The sequence below is a fragment of the Drosophila serrata genome, unplaced genomic scaffold (assembly GCF_035046125.1).
Source record: "Drosophila serrata isolate PLE 108 unplaced genomic scaffold, ASM3504612v1 contig_382, whole genome shotgun sequence".
NCBI classification, from domain to species: Eukaryota; Metazoa; Arthropoda; class Insecta; order Diptera; family Drosophilidae; genus Drosophila; species Drosophila serrata.
This window is the reverse complement of record NW_028257280.1, coordinates 1,346,635-1,367,334: the sequence shown is the minus strand read 5'-3', so window position 1 is coordinate 1,367,334 and position 20,700 is coordinate 1,346,635. Positions and strand designations below refer to the sequence as shown.

The following is a 20,700-nucleotide window of genomic DNA, read 5'->3' as shown; positions in this document are numbered from 1 at the left end:
CGCTGTCAACTCTTTTCGAAAAGAGTAACTCCAAAAAAAAAGGCAAAAACATTTTGGAAGCAAGGAAACATCAAACGACCTTCGCACATATTTCATCTACCAAAATTGTGACAGCAAACGGCGGCGGGTGTATATTTCCGACCGCCAATATTATACGAAAACTTTCTCCTACCTTTTTTTTGGGGGGCTGCGCCTATGCGGTTACCACCTTGCGTCGCGTAAAACGCATAAATTTTATTCAATTTCTGTCATTTCACGAAATGTATAAACACATCACGCTGCGTTGCCACACGTCCCACCCATCACCCCCTCAAACCCCCTGCCCTATGGCAACCGCACACACACCACACACCACACACCTGAGCCGAGCATTGAACCTCGAAAACCAAACCAAACCAGAGACCAGGACAAACCAAACCAGGACAAACCAAACCAAACCAACCCAGAACAGAACACAAGAGAACAGCGAACAGGACGCGCTTTGCCTGCATTGTACATTTGCGGCTTTTGGGGGATTTTTCGGGGGCTTTAGCCAAAACAGCCAAAGTCAAAATAACAGCTAATAAAAATTAGTATAAAGGGTTTGAGGGTTTAAAATTGTTTAAAAAAGAGCAGAAAAGCAAGCAAACTTGACTTAAAAGATTGTAAATTCCTAATAGATGTATGATCCTATAAGGTTTAAAATTGGTTTGATTTCATTAACACAGTTATTTTTATATACCCATATTTTATACACCCATATTTATTCTAAACCTCTCTATATTTTAAGGGGTTAAAAAATTCTATTATTTAAATCAAAAACAAAAGTTTTAAAATGATAGAGGTATGAAAATGCAAATATTTACAAATATTTTTAAAGGGCATTAAGGAAGGTTAAGTTTATTATTCCAAGATAAAAAACTCACACTGAAACACCACAAAAAAACATATTTGAAATATGATTTTCCTTAATTTAAATTAGCAAAGATACAACTGTTCTCTGTAAAAAAAAAAAATAACTCCTTCTAACCCACTTTAAAAGTGGCTTAAGCTTCACCAAAGTCCTTAAACATTTTTAAAGGCCTTGGGAACAAAAGCATCTGTACTTTATGCTGAGTGTTATTTTTATGACCTTCACTGTACTTACATGCACGTACCGCACATGCACATATATATATATATATATCTGTATATGTGAGCATTTAACCTGAGCGCGACGTTACGTATACGCCGCGTGTGCCGCATGGCCAGAAAGCACGCGCCCCAAAAATATTATTTTCATTTTTCTGCCACTCGAGCAGCGGAAAAGTATTTTGCGCTTAAAGAAGCGCCCAGGAAACGACGAGCGGATGTGGCCCAAGGAATGCAAATAAACCAAGGAGTAAAAAAACACACACATTCACATGAAGAAAACTGGGGAAAAACAGTGAAAGAGTGCCTTGAGCCGGGGCACAAAGGCAAGGCAAAGGCATAAGACTTTCCAGGAAAAGCGAAGAGGAGTTTAGGAGCAGAGGCAGGAAGCCGGGACTAAGTAAATTTTCAAAACATTTTGCTCGTCGTTGCGCTTTTGTCGCATTAGCGTACGTGATAACGTCATGGAACAACGGCCCCCACAATAGCGTAAGAGTAGAAAAAAATAAAACCCAGCAGCATCAGAATCAGGAGCTAAGCTAACCCATATGTATGCCAAGATCCAGGACCAAAACATGGCCATATGTAACGCATACAGAAGGAGAAAAATATTATATTGAAAATATATTTAATACAAGCTGCAGTCATAGTTATTTTAATGATCTTAAATTGGGTAATTTTCATATAAATATTGTGTAGAAAAATCTATTAAGAGGAGTCATAAGGATTAAAGGAAATCCCATTTTAAAAGTTAGGTAAATCATACCATTTTTCATATCCATATCTTGATAAGATCTTGAACTCATATTTAAGAACTTAATAAAATATATTCCCTAGTACGATTTAACTAATATTTCATAAGTATTCCTATTACTTCAGCATTTTCCTCCTGTGTCTATGTTTTTGCATCTGCTTACTTGGCAGACTCTGCTCTATTTTTGTGTCCTGCGTATTGAATTTATTTGTACTCCTTCGTAACCAAGAATAAAAGATAGAAAAAACCCACACACCCACTGTCTGAGGAGTTGAGAAATCCCGATATTATCGACACAAACATAACTTCAGTCAAAGTTTTAAAGTTCTAAGGGGCGCGCAAGAGAGAAATAAATATATTTTTCGATTGCTGCAAGTGAAGCTAAAATGCTGCACAAATTTCAGCGAAAATTCAGTGAAATTTCACCATAATTGATGGCTTTGGTTAAGCTGAAAACCCATCGATGCCCCACTTTGAGCCACTTGACTGAAGCATTAGAAGAAAGTTTCCACAACCAGGGTAAGGATATATACACACAAATATATATATATAGTGCTTCTGGTGGTGTACAGTCGACGTTCCGCCACAAATCAATGTAAATGGCATGCATACATTACTCATACGCAGCGTGGTACTGTGAGGAGTGGGAGAAGAGGCAAAGGATTGTGGAAAACTTGCAGCTAATGATGCTTCAATTGCTGCTTCTTATGAGTTGCAAAACGTTGAATGAATGAGCGCCATTGCATTGACTGGGAATGTGTGTTTGTGCCACTGAGGGAAAGGATCCCCAGGACCTTCGGGTGCAGTCTTGGGTCTGGGTGAGGATGATGACGACATTGCTGATAATGATGCATGCGGCAAATCAATTTTGTTGTATTACGCCAAAAGTGTGCACAACTGCTGCTGCTAGGAGAAGGAAAATGCTTGGTGAAAATGGGGGAAAACTGGGTGCGGGAAACCCACCAACATTAGCACTAGAGTTCCACCCAGACGCTCAGCTTTTATGTTGTGCCCTCTCCTTCTCCTTTTTTTTTGTGTGTATTTTTTAGTTTGGTTTGCTGGCGGGTTTTCCTTTTTTATTTTCATTTTTCCTCTGGCTGTCACGCCCCCGCCGCTGCAATGCCATTTTTGTGTCGTAATACTTTAGGGGCATGTGGCATTCGGCTACATCCCTGAAGTCCTTAAGCGACGCCACCCCTCAAGGACCTCCTTGCCAGCTAGCTGCTTCATTGGATGTGTAACAAATGTTGCACTATAGTTTTTCCTTCTGGTTTTCCTTTTTTTTTCGCCAGAGAATTAGTTACTCTGGCTTAGAGAGTGAAAGAAATACATATGGCCATGCTGAGGGAATTTTTATTGATTCCAAAGAACCGGGAAAATAATAAATAACATTGAACAGCTCTTTATCATTTATGGGAATTTAATTGTGGGTTATTCCACTAAATAATAGAGCTATAAATTTGGTATAACAATTATTAAAAGGGAAAGTAACAAACATTAAGAACAAAAATTATAACATATGTAGTATCAACTCTCTACATTATATACATACCCCATAAAAAATGTCCTTTAATTGCCTCAAATTTAGAGAAATTATATAAAATAAATATCTTGTTGTTTACGCATAGCAATTACTGCATTCATAATTTCCACAATTAATATGCAACGTCAACGTTGCAAACACAAACAAATTTCTTCACTAACCAAACAATTCAATCGTAATTAAATCAAGTTATCAGCCACAAAATTTCATATTAAAATTGTTGTTATTTCTGCGAAAAGGGAAAACAAACGCAGAATTTATATTGACAAAACAAAAAACAGGAAAAAAGGAGTGCAAAAAAAATAAATTGATTAACCTTTTGGCCTAAAAGAAAACAGGACACGCATAACATACAAGATGAAAAATTAAAATGTGTATCAGCGAATGTTGCTGTAAATTGAAAATTGAATTGAATGTCGTTTTGCTTTTGAGTTTCATGACCCTAAAACGATTTTATAATCGAAAATCAAACACAACAGGAAAGTGAAAAGAAGAGATGGTCCGATGGCTTCTTCTTCGTCTCTTATTTTTTTGTGCCAAACTGTTTCAACATTTTCATTTTAATCTTATTAAAATGTTACGCGCTCCATGGACCCCCTCTCTCTTTCCGTTTTTTCTGGGCACAATTTGGTATTGAAATAAGTTTTTAAATTAATTTTTTGTTAGCTAAAGTTGGCCAAACTGAGCTCTGGCCAAGGGCTGGCGGCAAGGAAATGGGCGTGTGAATGGACCAATTGTGTTCCATATTGATTGAATCGAGGGGAAAGGGAGGCAGGACGGCTTTTCTTTCTCTCTCTGTGTGTGTGTGTGTGTATATAAACAGCAATTGTTAGCTATTTGTTGCTGCAAAATTGAAAAACTTTGGCCTGCCTGCCGCTGATTGACAGAAACGTTACAAAACGCGACAAGGAACAAGGAGCAACAAAAAAAGAGAAAAAGAAAATCGTATGCAATTAAAATATAATTGTTGCCCGGGACTCGATTTAACAGGCTTCGCTTGAAATAAAAACGAATGAAGTATCTTACGGAAATTCCCAATGCCACAATTGCGTGTTTATTTATGGAAAAAAACATGCTGGTAATGCGCCCCCAGTGCAACGCCATAATATCCCGAAAATTTGCCAGGGAAAACCCTGCCATTTTAACCCCATTTTCCCCAGTTTTTCACCCCGCTTTTCCCCACAGCTGCTCCCCTGCAGCTTGTCTGTTTGAATTCCGTGTGCATTTCATTTGCCACATTGTTGAAGCGCTTTTAACTGCGAAGTTACAGCAGCAGCAGCAACTCGCAACAACTTTGCTTCCTTCCCTTTTTCCATTTTCATTTTCCATTTCTTTTTTTTTTTTTTTGTGAGTTGCGCATAAATCACATAAACAACGTTCTCAGATTTTTCGCATATGATATTTGTGATTTCCGTAGATGTAGATGGGTAACCAATGCAGTTGGTTTTTCCGGGAAATAAAAGGAAATACTAAACAAAGCAGGAAAAAAAAAACAGGGGAAGTCCTAGGAAAAACAAAGTGAAGCTAAAAACAAACAGAGCTCGAAATGCAAAGCGATGGGTTTAAATTTAAAAAATAATCTGTGCTTACTAAAGGATCAATTTAACTCAAGTAAGAATAATTTAAGAACGAAATAAGACACTTGAATTATTTAATGAATTGTTACAAATTCCCATTAGTATATCGGATCAATAAAATCGGAGCAAGAAACAATTTCTGTTACAAAACAATTTTATTTTATATATATATTGATATTTTCGATATATAAAGTGTACCATATATATAATACGATTTTGTATAGTCTTTAAGCAAAGAGACTTCAAATTAATTATTGTCCGAAAAATTTAAGAATATTTTTTTATAAAATCTACATTAATCGATTAATCTTTAATTTTTCTAATTAAGGGTCTAAATTTTATATAATTTAATATATTACATTCCTATTCGAAATATAGAACAAGAAAGGAAACTAACAACTAAAAGCAAGAGTTTATAAGACCCTAGGCGGATATCTATAAAAACTAGGCTTCAAATATTGTCATGAATCGATATTAATCGATATTTTCGTATAACAATTTTTTTGACAAATAAAAGTTTAAAAACGCATAGCTAAGGCAAATAGGGATTAATTTTGATTCGGAAAGCATTCCTATGATAGTTTTAATTAGATTACAAATCCATTCTCAATTTAAACTTGAAAAAATCAACTTTTTTTTTCAATTTTTTTACGTTTTTAAAAACTTATAAAAATTCATAACAAGATTTTTCTGTCTAAGATGGCTAGATAGATTCTGCTGTTGATGCTGGTCAAGAATATATTATTTATATAATTATAGGGTCTAAAATTACTCTTTTACAATGTTATAGGCTTCTGACTAAAATTATAATACCCTGCAAGGGTATAAAGATGAAACAAAACTAGTTAACATATATTTTTAAAATATATATCTTCATAAATTATTATTATATCAACTTCCAAAGCAGAGCCTGAAGCCAAAGACCATTACTCTATCCGGTGATGAGCAATAAAAATCTGAATACAATGGAAACTCCGTCTATAACTGAGACTGAGCTGAATTATTACTTGAATTTTTTTTGTTTTTGGTAATGATTTGTTATGATTTCTGATCCTGAGCGGTTTGATTGCACGACTCGCGAGTGGCAACAATGCAATGCGTTTTATGCTGCCATTAAAATATATCCCCCTGATTGCTCCTTTCGCATCCCTCCGGCTGCATCTTTTGGTTTTTCCTGGAGCAAAGTAATTTAGAGTCCTCGACATGTCAGTTTTCCACCCACACACACACACACACAGTAAGTTAGTTTCATGTAATCCTGGAGCTCATTGCTTATATCTCTCTGGCCATTTGCCATTTTTATTTCACTTGCCACACTCTTGCCTCGGCTACATTTTTCAATTTACTTGGGGACAAGCCGGAGACTCCCAGGATCTAGAATCCCAAAAAAAAGGAGAGAAAAAATAAACCCCGAAAGAAAAACCCAGGCAGGCGGCAAAACTTCAGAGCTCACTTCGTCGACGTAAATTTACACATTTTTCTGCCACATTAAGCGGCCCAAGAAGCCGAATTGGGTTGAGCCGGGTCGTGTATTCCCCAAAGTGCAATAAACATGCGCTCTACAGTCGCACACATTCGCATATGGACACTTGCCATGGCCTACTTAAGTTCAAAAAAAGGAGCTAACGAAAAGCTGCCCCAAATATAAGCTGCAAGATGTTTTTGTAAGCCACCTGAGCTTTCTTTGAAATGTAGACATATTGATTGCATATTATCTCTATCTGTTTTATACTTAAATATTTTCTACAATAAAGAAATAAGTAACTAACTTTCCTTAAATTGCTAGAATTATTATTTATATATATATATATCCTTAGGTAATTTTCGTTTATAATTGTGACTAGAATCCAATGTAGAGAACAAATACTTCATTTATCTCGTTTTATTAAGATTTATAAACATAGTAAATGCCTTTAAAGGAAATATTGTACGTAATGTTATTATTATTAATAAATTTACTTGAGTTTACTTATTATTTCTTAAGGGAGTTTTGGGTTGTTATGAAATGTGTTTCAGCCTTAAAGAAAAAGTTTATTTTATTTAAAAAAGAAGAACTCCATCTGCTAGCTTCAAACTTTAAAAAGGAAATGAAATTGAAATATCCTGGTCTAGCGAAAGTTTTTCTATTTCTTTACATTTATATATATATCTATACATTTTATAAATATATAAAAAATATATATATAAAGCCTTGGTCTTGTTAAACACTCAACAGTTAAGGGCTTCACAAATATTTATTGTGTCATTGATTTTGCCGCAAAAGCCGTCGAGCTCATTCGATTTTCTTTCAAAGTCCCGTTGCCGTCGTGGCCTTTCCCTTTTTCCATTTCCCTTTTCCCTTTTCCTTTTATCCTGTATTTATCCAGAGAGCAATGCAGCTGGGAAAGTGGAGGGACAAATATTAAATAGCAAACTAAAGGAGGATAAAAGTTAAAAGAACTTTGCCAGCTGATTGGATGTGAAATTAAATTTCACACAAAAACAAACTGAAACTTTTAAATTGCAACTAAACACACTCTAAATTGGGATTATTTGGATAATATTTATTAAGGCATTGGAATAATGTATAGATTTGTTCTCTTAAATAATGGGTTAATAATATTTTTCGGTAAAATTAATTGCTAATCTCATTTCTTGGCGAATTTATTGCCTTTGCAATGGCGAATAATAGTTTTAAAATTTATAATTAAGCAAGAGAAAAATCAAACTCCTAATTTTTGTTATAAATTATCTCGAAATATTCTAGTTCTAATAGAATTTATTCAGATATTTGTTCTTTGGTTGAATTGATGATCTGATTTGCACTTTCAAATGCCGAATAATATTTAATAAAATAAAAAATCGCAGTATTAATTAAAGGATATCTGTTATTTCCGTGTTGTAAACGCATAAATCCCAATTAAATGTGTTTCAATTGAAGCAAAAATATATTTAAAAACTAATTAAAATAAATTGCTGACTTGATTCAGTTACATATATTTTTTTACACACTATCACTAAGTAATTTGATTTAATTTAACTCTTGGCTCGTTAATTAATTAAAATTTGCATTCTTCTCTCTACTCTCGTTTCAGGTAAGTCAGATTGTCTGTGTATTTGTACCTGGCCAGGTATGGCAGCCAATAATTTGCGTATGACTTGTCAGTGGTTTAATTAAAATGAACTGCAGCACAAAGTGTGTGTGCACACACACCCGTGGATATGTGGACGTGCGGGCCAATGGTGTGTAAATAAAACTAATCCGGAGTTGAGCGACCGCATAAATCAGCCGCAGAATCGAATGCGAAAAACACCGAGCCAGTCAGGCGAATGTAATTATAAATCATTGGGTGCAATATATGTATGCTATATATGCTGTGAATGTGTATAATAAAACGGAGGTAGCTGCAGGCCTAATTGGCCTCCACTGTGAGTGAGTGAATACATCCACACACAGCACACAATATGCATCAATAATTCATAAAATTAAATAGCTCCTTGCTGCGGCAAACTGTGGGTGGAGGGAGGCCTTTTGATGGACTCAACTCTCTCTGACAGGTTCATATCACTCGTCACTCATCCAACCCACCGACTCCCCTTCGACTCTTCTCCTGTCACACACACGGAGTCATAAAAACCAGACACACAGGACCTGACAACATAATAATAATAAATTAAAATATTAGCGCTTAATTAAAATTATCAATTCCCTCAAACCCAACTGCGATTAGTCACCAAGTTTGAAGGTCCCATCAGCGGCATTTTCATGTCTACTCCATAAAACTCCTTCCATTTCAATTCTGAATTCATTTACATACACAGTTAAAAAGTAATGCAAAATTATAGGAAGAGTTCTATTAACAACACTAAATCACTTGGAATACAAATTATACTGCAAATTTCAGAAACAAATTAATTATGCGATAATACTTTACACATTCTTTTATCTATAAAAATTAATAAATAAATCAGAAACATCTCAAAAATTAACATCAAACATTCTTATATATAATAATTCCTTATAATTTACACATTTTATTTTCACTAACACTCAATTATTTAATGCGTAAGCAAGTGTGTTCAAAAATTACGTTCTAGATTAGATAATTCAAAAACCCAATATTTATTAATTCTATATTCAAGACCCATCCATTTTCGCTCACTGTATACACCGCACACACTTGCATAATTCACTCACTCCACTTAATGGCAAAAATTTCGATGTTTTTGTGGCAAGGCTTAAAAATAATACATATTTTTCAACTAAATCCATATTTATTTAATGGCATTCGAGAGCCCCAAACAATGCAATTAATTAAGTGCGGGGCTTTATTGTTTATTTAACGCCTCGGCTTCGCGGCTAGCCCCACGGCCTTGTCTCATATGGGATTTGGCCCCGAAATCATGACAGCGATGGCATAATATTTAAACAATTCCAATTTATATTCGACCCCGTGAAAAACAAGTGTCACTTTATAAAATATGAAAGTGAGAAGACAAATGCTTTTTGGGAATAAATATTTAAGAATCGAGGTTTAATTTAATTGGAGATAAAGGAGTTATCTGATTTTTTGGATTAATAAAATATCTTTTGAGTTAGGAAGTAGTGTTTGACATATATATTAAATAAAAAGGAACTCAGAATAAACCATTTTAAACTAAGAATAAGATTTAAGGAATAAGGATATAAAACTAATTATAGTTTGCACTATTTAAGTTAACTAGTGTAAACATCAAATTTTTTTTCAACATTTTCTCATAAGAACTAATAGATACCAACGATTACGAATAATTCAATTTTTCCTATGCATTTCTTCGCTCCAAATCCAATATTCTAATTTGATAAAATCCATTCAGGGAGTCACCATTTCGTTAGATTTATTACCCAAGTGTATAAGAGAATGAAGTGAACTTCCCTGGACATTTGCCAGCTCATTTTTCACCTTAGTTAACTGACTGCAAACAGGATTCGATTGCAGTCTGTGCACTCTCTGGATGTGTGTGTGTGTTTGTGTCCTGGCATATCCGTAGGTGAATATAAATCAATCAAGCTCCGTTCAGTTTGGATGTACACATACCTCCCATTCCCCCCAATCCCCAACACTAATCACAATCCCTTAGGGAGAAAGGGGGAAGTCCCCCGCTTGACGTTGTAATGAGTGCCGAGGATCGATTTCCGTTTTGGCAATAACTCAACTTCAACGAAATCCAATCTAAGGTGGAAAGTTATACCTGCTCCCGAACAAGTGTTTACAGTTATTAATCTGATTATATTTAACGTAGGGGGAGGAAAAAGGAAAGGAGTTATCTGCAAATACAGAATTTTCCAACGTTATCTGTGAGGTGGATTTTCCTCTTTCCCTCGCACATTTCACTCGAAACTTTTCAAGTGCCCATATAAGTAATGACACATCAGTCTGACGACGTCGACTGTTCTTGGCTGATGTGTGATGCCATTGCGATGCGAGTGGGTTGGAATCCTTCCATCCTGAATCCCGGAATGACTCCGGGGTCGAGAGCTCCTGCTCCTGCTCCAGCTCCTGCTCCAGCTCCTGCTCCTGCTCCTGGTTCGGGATCTGAGAAGCCGGCTTCTTGTCAGTCGCTTTTGCCAATTGACAGCATGACAAGTGAGCAGCATGAGAATTCAACTCGTACACATACGGAAATATATGTAAAGTTAAAACAACACACACAAAAAACAGAAGCAGCAGCTCTCAGCCACTGAGAGCCAAAAAATGTATGCTATAAAAAGTTTTCAGCTGCGACAACTTTTGCTTAACTTTTGCCAGCAAAATGTGCAACTCTCAGTCTGTTCAACATACATCTAAAAAATATATATATACATATTTATACTATATATATACATGGGGCAAAAAAACGAGTCCCTTAAACTTGACATTTTCATAGGGCAATAAAATATAAGAAGATTTCAACTTGAAACAGTTGACCTTTGGGTGAACAAGCATTTCGATTCTTTGGGTTTCATTATTTCCACTTTTTAGAGTGTGATATTAAACCCCTTGAAAGGCATTTAAATTCTTTAAAAATCAACAAGTTTCACTCTATTTAAATATATATATTTTTCTTTCTGTGCAACATGTATGCATTCCTCTATTTGATATGTATAAAATTTGTGCTTTGTATTTCATTCCTGCGTGTGTCCTGCTCAATCTTGCCAGCAAGATTTAATTAATCAATTATAACGATAGCAGAATAACTTTTTTGTGACAGTCCCAGATGGGGAAAATTCACACACACACAGAGAGTGGGAAAATGCTCGGAAGCCACAGATAAATCCAAATGTCACAAGCTCTTTAACAATTTAAAACCCCGAAAAAAAGAGAGACCCAACTATTATTTGTTGGCAAATTTATGCATTCGTAATAAATATTCAAGCGACATTATTTACATGTGACAGTTGTGATTTCTTGCCGATTCGAATACACTTGGGCGGCATAAATCCAAATTAGAGAATGTGTTCTATATTTATATAAATAAATATCAATTAGAAATGAGAAATGGAGAGCTTTGCGGTCTTAAGCTGACTCCAATTTGCTGGCCATGTTTCTGTACCTGAAAGAACCTTTTAGTTGATCAATCTCAAGCGGAAACCTCTTGACAATTAATTGAAAAATGGTTGAAAATGGTTGCCGAAAAACCTCAAAAACTATTGAGAGCTGCTGGTCTTTTGTGGGGATATTGCATAAAATATGCCAATATTCACTCGGATATGCTGGGATATCCCCGGGGGCTTTCTGGTACTGCTTCTCAGTCCTCCTTCAGTCCCAAAACGACAACGCATTCATCACCATTTGCTTAAAGTGACGCGTCAACACCCCCGGCCCCTGGCTACACTCGAGGAAAAAGGGGAGCAGGAAAAAATAGCATACAGAAAATAAGAGTTGAAAAACGAAGGGAAACACGCAAAGCAAAGCCCAGTGCAACTTCAGTTCATCCGGAGTGAAGCATTTTTTAACACTCATACGCCCCTTTGGCCATGCACACACACACTCCCTATGTATATGTGTGTATCCTTCGCTTTTCCTTTCTATGTATTTTGTCATATTCCCTCGCTGCAGCTGTGGAAAATGCATTGTTGTTGTCTTTTAAGGTTCATCAAAGCTTCAACATTGTTTGGTCACAGTTGTTGGCCAACATCTCATCCCATTTTCCCAGCTTCCCATTTTCCCTCGTCTCTGTCTCTCTCTCTCTCTCTCTCACTCACTCGTTCGTCATACTTCCGTAGCTGTCTTGTGAAATTTTTCCTGTGGGAGTTAAAATATGCACAAACTGATTCCCTTCTCGTCCTTACCCGTTGTCTCCCAACATTTCCCAACGTTGTCCTCCTTTTTGCCCCTGACTTTTTCACTTTGGCCCCCGAGAAGTAACCATAACACTGAGCGAAAAGATGGGTAGAAAAAGCCATGAAAAATTGGGTATATATAAAATAGTGTTTAGAGTGTTTCTTAATAAAACAATAAATACAGAATGAACAGCATCTCATTAAGGGAGAGCAGAAAATATAATCGTTAGGATCTTAGGAACCTCTTGGGATCCTTAGGATCATCGAGAATGTTAGGATCTTTCTTAAAAAGGCTAATATATAAATAGATATTTTTAATATTATCTAAATATATTTTTAATGTGTCTTTTCATTTGAAGAATATAAATAACTATTTAAAATACCTTGAATACGAATATGTAAAAAAATATACAAGTTTCACAGAGGCTTTACGTTATATAAAATGTATAAATAGATAATATATCCTTAATTTTTTTTAAAGAATATAATTATGACAATTTCAAGGGGTTTTCTTTTAAGAATATCCTTCAAGAGTACACTATTATTTCTCTCCGTGTAGTTGGCCTGACAGCAGCTCTGTGCAACCGAGTAGTTATGCTCCAGTGCATGTGCAACTTGTCTGTTGTTTATGACGCCCTACGCTGCCACGCCCTCTCCCGCCTGCATACCTCCCCCCCCTTGATCCTTTTCTTCTTTTTTTTTGATGCAATATGATGGTGTGTGCGTGTGTCATCATCATCATCATCATCAACATCATCATACGTCTCGGTTTCGTGCTGAAATCGCAGGCATATCATCTACACACATGCACAACAAATGAGTCCTGGCGCAGGATAATAGAAAGAGAAAGAGTTTAGGATGAAGAAAATAGAAGAGCAAAAGAGAGAGAGAGAGAGAGAGAGAGAGAGAGAGAGAGAGAGCGGATAGTGCATAGAAAGAGAAAGAAGATTAAGCTATGAGTAAAGGAAGCAGATCTCAACACTTGGCTGGCGCATCAAATGGAAACCACTTTGGCAGCTGCAGATTTGCCACCTCGCAGATTACAAAAGAAAAAAGAGGAAAACTAAACTTTAATTTTCACCTTTTGCTTACCTGAGGTCTAGATTTTTAAGTAGAATTTTTAGGTAAATTTTGTTTGAGTTTTTGGGAGGTTTTTCAGATGCTTTTAGGGGTTCTGTTATAATTAATTCCCTTAGAAATGATCCCAAATTGAAACACATTTAAATTTCCAATTAATTTCGAATGCTCACACATATAATGTATGTGATCGTTCTCCAACTATTCTATTTCTTCAACTATTTATCTTTGTCTGCTCATTTTGCGCTTTTACAAAGTAGAGAGAGAGCTGCAAATATTTTTCAATAAAATTGCATTTTTCTATGGAATTTATTGAAGTTGCTGAGGAGCAGGGAAGGACTGAACACTGAGCCACATTTCGCAAAGATTGTTCACTGTGAGTAATGGCCCAGACAAATGGCAGGCAACTCAGCAGAGTCGCAAACTCCGGCAATGATGTCCTTTTTGGACGAACTTGGTGATAGCATTGTAAGGAGGATGACGTCGCCATGCAGATCATGGCAGCGACAGGACAGAAATATTATTATGCCGGGGCATTATGTTCACAATGTTGTCTGCCATTTAGTCAGTTTGCATGTCATGTGAGAGAGAGAGCTAGGTTCCCCTATAATGGAAATCATAAATTTCCACAGTCTGCCCTCGAGTCCTTGAGTCCTTGAGTCCTGCCGCCGCCTGCAATTGATATGTCTGAGTGGACGAGTTGATCGTGTGACAAGTGTTGGGAAAAGTGAAGGAACAGGTGGTCCCCAAGAACCATGAATCATGTGCCTTGAAGAGACCCAAAAAAAAAAAATAATACTAGAGAATCCCGAGGAAAGTAGAACTGATTTCCAAGCAGTTCTTATTCAAAAATTCCGATTTAAAGACACTTCAAACTTCATAAATCATTCAAAATTGTGGCCCCCAAAAATATAGTTAAATGGAAATATTTTTCACTTATTTCTAGCATCACCGAACGGATAATTTCCGCTCCTTTGTAGGGACACAAAACTGGCAAATTGCGATGAGTGTGCGTGAATTGTGTGTGAGAGCATGAAATTAAATTCCGTGCAAACAACAATAACCCTTTGAGGCAGCTACGAGCAATAACAGGAACATTTACCAAGGGGAGGTCCTTCCGCCTCGCCAAAGTGAGAGAGAGAGGGAGAGAGAGAGAGAGAGAGAAAGAGAGAGACCGAGCCGCTGGCCAAAAAGTACGGCGGCAGCTAAAATAAATTGAATCGAATTTAATGTCAAAAGTGCAGCATATAATTGGCTTAATGCTACGGGTGGCAGCAACAACGTGTCGCATGCAATGCAACACCAAACTGCAACTGGGGGGCACTAACACTAACACAAATACCAAGGCACTGCGAGAAAAATTTCTAGGGTTTACGAGTTTGAGAAATCAGTATTTATACATATATAGAAGCCAGAAAGTATGGATGTACATTTATGAATCTTAAATCACTATATATTTATGTGAGATAAAATGAAAAGGATAAAAGGATATAGAAATATATATTATAGTATATTATATATTATATGTACTATATAGTTTCGATATGTTTACATTATCTGCATTCCAGAATTCTCCCTTAATTAGGAACACGATAAGCTTAAATTTTATATACTCCTGCTGTTTTCATTATATCATTGAATCGGTAATACAATAATACAACTAAACCTAAAATATTTGCATTCTTTGATTCGATATTCATCGATATTTTTGAATGACATTTTTTCGACATATCAAATCTGAAAAAACTCATAACTACGCCAAAAAAGCATTAATTTTAATTCGGTAAGCTTTCCCATGTTAATTTTTATTAGATTTATAATTCTGCTTACTCAGTTTAAAATTTAAAAAAACTCAAATATTTATCAATTTTTCACACAAATTTATAAGCTATAAAATGTGGAAAAAATTTGCAAAATTTTTTATTCCGCCGGAATTGTCTGAATCGATTCGGCTTTTCATGCTGATCAAGAATATATATGATTTATAGGGTCGGAAATGACTCCTTCACGCGTAATAAGCTTTTGACTAAAATTATATTACTCTGCAGGGGTATTTAATAAAATCTTTAAAAAGTTTAAACAAATAAATTAAAATTCAAGTGCAGCATTAATATTGTTACAGTATTCTGTTTTTTTTTTTAACTAAAACTATATCACTCAGAAAGGGTATTTAATAAAATGTTTTAAAAGTTTAAACAAATAAATTAAGAAAATAGTTCAAGTGTAGCACTAATATTGTTACTGCATTGCTCTTGTTTATTTTTTCTCTCCGTGTTCACACACCTGCCTGTGGACACCTGACCCTCTCTGCAGCTCACAGCTGCTCTCTCTTTTTCAGTTATTGCCTTTGTGCGTTTGGCGTTAAAAGCGCAAAATTCAATTTCGTTTTATTGTTCGTTAGTTAAACAGCGGGGCTGCTGCAGGACGTGGACTGTGGGCTGTGGGCTGCAGGATGCAGGATGCAGTGGTGGGCGTGGTAATTGCATTTCGCCCACCTGTGACGCTTGGTTACCCCTTCACCCAAAAGATCTCGGGGCGTATGAGCCCCGTCCATAAACGTGCACAAAGGCAATGTTGGCGGCAGAAGCAGGGCAAGACCCCTGCAAACAAATCATAAAACAATAATTAACCCACAACCCTGGGGCTTTATCGAATGACGATGATGATGGGCGAAACCGCTTCGATTTTGGGTCCAAAATGGTAACTGTCAAAGCCGTATTCGAAAGCAATCCTAACCCTTAACCCCTGACTTGAGCAACTGCACAATAATTGACCCACTTAGCTGGGGGGCACTGTGCCATCGAGCTAGCTCCCTGTGTCTGCGGTTGTGATTTTGATTTCAACTCGGACTCCGACTCTAGTCGTGGTCCTGTGTCCTGCCAATTTCCCAGGGACATGTCCTTCCCCTACCCACTTGACTTTGATGGCCAAAGAGACACAGAAAGAAAAGACACAGAAGTCGCTTCTAAATGAAATAACAAGGTGGGCCAGGACACAAAATTTGGGTATAATTAATATTATTTTGTATGGAAATAAAGCTAAAATATTACAAAAGGAATTCATTTGATAGAATTAGAGGGAATTAAATCAAAAGTAAATCACAAAAAATCCCCAAATGATTGGAATTCTTAAGTAAAACATTTTTCTTAGCACAGCTTATCCAAGGATACTTTGATTTCTGATTTAAATTGTATATGCAACATATTTTTTTATGTGCAAACAAATACTCCCACTCGAAGTCGAACTCGAACTCGGAATGGTTACTGTGAGTGTGTGCTATTATTAATCGGTTGGGTTTTCCAAAAAGGGTTAATAACAGCCAACACGGAAATTCAATATAATCCGATTTGTTATTGTGCAAGCTTCACTTTTGTGCAGTGCACGGAAAAACGAGATAAATGATATGTTTGATTGGCTCATTAAATGTTATTTGATTTGATTTGATTGACTATCGTCAATCGTGTTTTTGTAACATGAGCATTTAGCTTATTATAAAAAGCAGAATATAAATAAATAAATATTTCATGAAGTGGAAAATGATATTAGTTTCCCTTATGTCCTTATAATTTCCACTTTAAAGGCCATTGAAAAGCATTTATGTGTGATCAATTGGTGTCCATTTTAAGACTCTGGCAGGAGATAATGTATTCAGGGCTAAATACAAATAGAAAATATATATATATAAAATATATCCCCTGGCAACTTGTTTATGCCACTTTCCCAGGGAGATTTTTCAATGGCAACGCTGATGAAGAAGCCACATTTATCGCATTTTTTTAAGGGGAGGGGTTTGCGTTGGCGAAAATCTCTTATTCATATGCTCGTGAGCACCTTCTTTGCGCTTCGCACATAAATTTTCCAGCGTTTTTGTCACAATTTCTTATCTCATAAGCATAAAATTAACAACCAGCCAAAATGGCGACAAAATCAACGTAAGAAAACTGTGAGGGAGGACACCGGGAACGTTATTCTGAACGTTATTTAAAATCGACGCCTGCGGCGCAGCTATAAAAATTTGTGCGCGATAAAATGGAATTATGAGGACGACAACAGCAAGGACAATGACGATGACGATGCTGGTGCGGGTGCGAGAGCAGGACACGTGTTCTTATTAATTTTAATGCATATTAAAAATCGCATACCCGAGGGCCCGTCTTCCCTTAAAACGAGAGCGAACTGTATCAATAAAGAGACCTTCAAAAAGGAGAAGGTAGCATTATGGAGACCCCAAACTCGTAAAATATCACAAACCACACAAAGCAGAGAGAAAGACACACACAGGCACTCGGAAAAAAGTATATGAAAACATATATTCTTGATACAAAAATCAACAAAAACAGTCCAAACCGTTTAAAAACTATCCTTGAAATCATTCTGCTATAAAAAGGATTAATCTAAGTTTTTAAATGTAGCACAAATTAAATTCCACATTTCATCAATTTCTTATGAAATTTAAAATAACATTTTCTTTCAGTGTACCCACAAACCAAACACACACACCCACACACACTTTTATTGTTAAGGAACCGACTTATGTTTATTAGATTTTATGGCGCTCATCTCAGCTAAGCTCGATGGTCTTGCGGTTGTCTCTCGGTTCACATTTTTGTTTCTCGGCTAAAATATCTTAATAGAAAACAGATAATTCATAAAATATTTACTAAGTGGCTAACACACACACACTCCAGAACCTTTAAATCAGTCAGAAGGGAAGCGAGGATGGAGGCAAAAATGCCGATGGCAATGTCTGCCCATGTAAAATAAACCGAGTTTTAGCCACAGTTGTGGTTATGATTTTTATAACCACCATATCATGCCCTCTAAATGGCTTAGCTTGGTATAGGGTATGTTGGTTATTAGAAGGCATTAAAATTTATGAAATTTCAGAATATTTTTAAAGTAAATTTAAAGTTGAACTTGTACTTACATATCGCAAAATGTATGTAGTTGCAATTGAATCTGTAAATAAAATAAATTCGGAAAGATTAAAATCAATAAATTGTTTTTAATTAAATAATTTACTAATTATTAATTTTTAAGTAACTTTCACACGAAAATCCTTTTAAATTGTGCTTAAAAGTATGCAGTAATAACCCATTTTTCCTGATTCCAACAACGAATTTTACACCATAGGGTGGAATAAATTTAAAGTGATCTTAATCATTTAATTATATTTGTCTTGAATATTCCCCACCTGGTGCGTATTTATTTTATATACTTTTAAATTAAGAACATATTGCTTTACTTAAAATATATTTAAAGCATTTCCTAGTCGACTTTTGCACCATAATTTGATATTTTGTCTTGTTCTCACTGCTGCTCTCACACTTTACAGATAAATAATGCACAAAAGTTGTTCATTTAACTTTACTTGTTTGTTTCATTTCATTTGGTCTGCTGAATCCTGCGCAGAATTGTGCTCTGTTCCGTTGTCTTGTTCTGGTTACCTTCCCTTACCTTCTGGTTTGGATTTAGATTTGGATTTGCCCTGTACCTGTGCCTTGGCCGGTGCCATGTGCCGCGAATAAATCTTGAGGAGCGGGAAAAGGCGGAGGAAAGGAAAAAAGAAAAGTTGAGAAAACTCATTCACATAATTTTCCAGTTTATTGTGAGCTGCTGCTGTTGCTGTTGCGGCATGATATACACACACCTGGACGGCATAAACCTGCTCTAATTACGGGCCAAAAAAAGAAACCATAAAATATAAATAAAAATCATTCATTTTGTGCACGTTGCTGCTGCCGGCGGTGCTTTTTCCCCTACCATCTAGATCCTATTCCTGCGCGGATTCCTGCGAAGGAGTCCTTCTGTGCGTTAAATTTTTATAGCCTACACTTGGGCGCCCGACCAAGTTACTGCCACTTAATGAATTAACATTATTTTGATGGGTTTTATGCTTTTTTCATACTTTAGCAGCCTCGAAAACTCCTCTGGCAGCTGCGGCATGCCATCGGCTATTGGTCATGCCCGGCAACACCTCGCCTGGCTTTTAACTTTTTAATAAGCCACAAAATAAGGCAAAGAGAAAAATATTATATTCGCAGCATAAGCATAATTCAAATCATTTCATTAACATTTGGGGCCGCATCCCTTTTTTTCTTCGTTTTATAACGGCGCACGGGGGCACGGGAAATTGCTTTTTAAGTACTTAACTTCAATGCAAGCGGGTGAAAAACTTTTGAGGCTGCTGCAGCACCAAGCCCTTGGCACTGAGGAAAACCCTATTTTCCACCTATTAAAATTAAGCATCAAATTGTGGCTTACTCAACTGGTTTAATTCCTCAAAGTTTAGGTCTTAAAAACGGGATTGAAAAATTGTTAACTTTAGCTTTAAGCTTAGAAAACATTAATTAACATTAAACTTAACATTTTCTTTATTTCTTTAAAAATCTTAAAATATTTTTTAATATTTAATCAGTTTTTACATTTAGAATTCAAAATTTATGATATGGATAATGCATTTAATAATATAATTTCCCTACAGTAATTCCAAATATATAAAGAATCAAAAATAAAGAAAAACTAGAGGTTATGAAAAATTGTTTTATTAAAAAGGTGTTCTATATTTTCTTTCTGAAATGTAACCTTCATTTATTTTTTTTTCTCTGTCACAAAACACAAAAATATAAAGTGCAAGCGCCCAAGTGAAAGTTTTTATTAAATGCATGAAACGAGTCAAAGTCGTCTCTGCCAAAGGCTATATGCCACACGTTTATATATATATATCCTTTATATAAATTTATATATATTTTATATATATATTTTCCCCGTTTAAATGTGTGTGTGCGTGGGCGTGTTTCGGCTGTGTGTGTGTGTGCGTGTAGGGCCATAAATCTAAGTGCTTTAACGCCTTTGGGGCGACTTGGCAACGCCTACTTTTGCGGCTGATGTAACTGCCAGTTAGTGGAGTCCCGAGTCCTACGTCCTTCGTCCTGCGTCCTGAATATATGCCCCAGCTACTGCCATACTGCTATAATGAGTTTTCAAGTGGTTCCCTGCATAGGCAGGTAATTTCATTCTAATGCCTAATGATGTATCATCTACTAAGAGGGAACTTGCACAATGAAAGGTGGAAGGGCTGCCCTGCTTAATCCTAATTTGGTTAGTTTAACCGGCTTTGCATCGATTTAATAGGTTGTGAGGTAATAATAGAACACTCTTAAGCACTGACAAGTAAACTATAAATTTATATATTAACAAATAATATATATGAATATATCTAGGCACACGTTTATCCACAATCTGGCAATATGACGTTACCTGGAATCGAGTTACAAACTAATTACATTCGATAAGTGTTATCTATAGTCTGGCGATAAATATCAAATTTCCAATAACTCAATAGCAAAGATAATGA

General features: G+C 36.0%; 2 protein-coding genes across 6 annotated transcripts in view; one reads left to right on the top strand and one right to left on the bottom strand.

Moving 5' to 3' along the window:
• The window catches only part of Ptp99A (Protein tyrosine phosphatase 99A), a 138,313-nt gene that overhangs the window by 79,344 nt on the left and 38,269 nt on the right, over positions 1-20,700 (top strand). The window lies entirely within an intron of this gene.
• The window catches only part of LOC110186959 (uncharacterized), a 42,938-nt gene continuing 40,508 nt past the window's right edge, over positions 18,271-20,700 (bottom strand). For 2 of the 3 annotated variants that reach the window (XR_015273314.1, XM_020956301.2), the window contains exon 5: positions 18,271-18,302. The gene's annotated coding sequence lies outside the window, so the exon portion shown is untranslated. Of the gene's footprint in view, positions 18,303-18,771; positions 18,874-20,700 lie in introns of those variants that run through there. The other variant, XM_086840228.1, reaches the window with a different exon arrangement.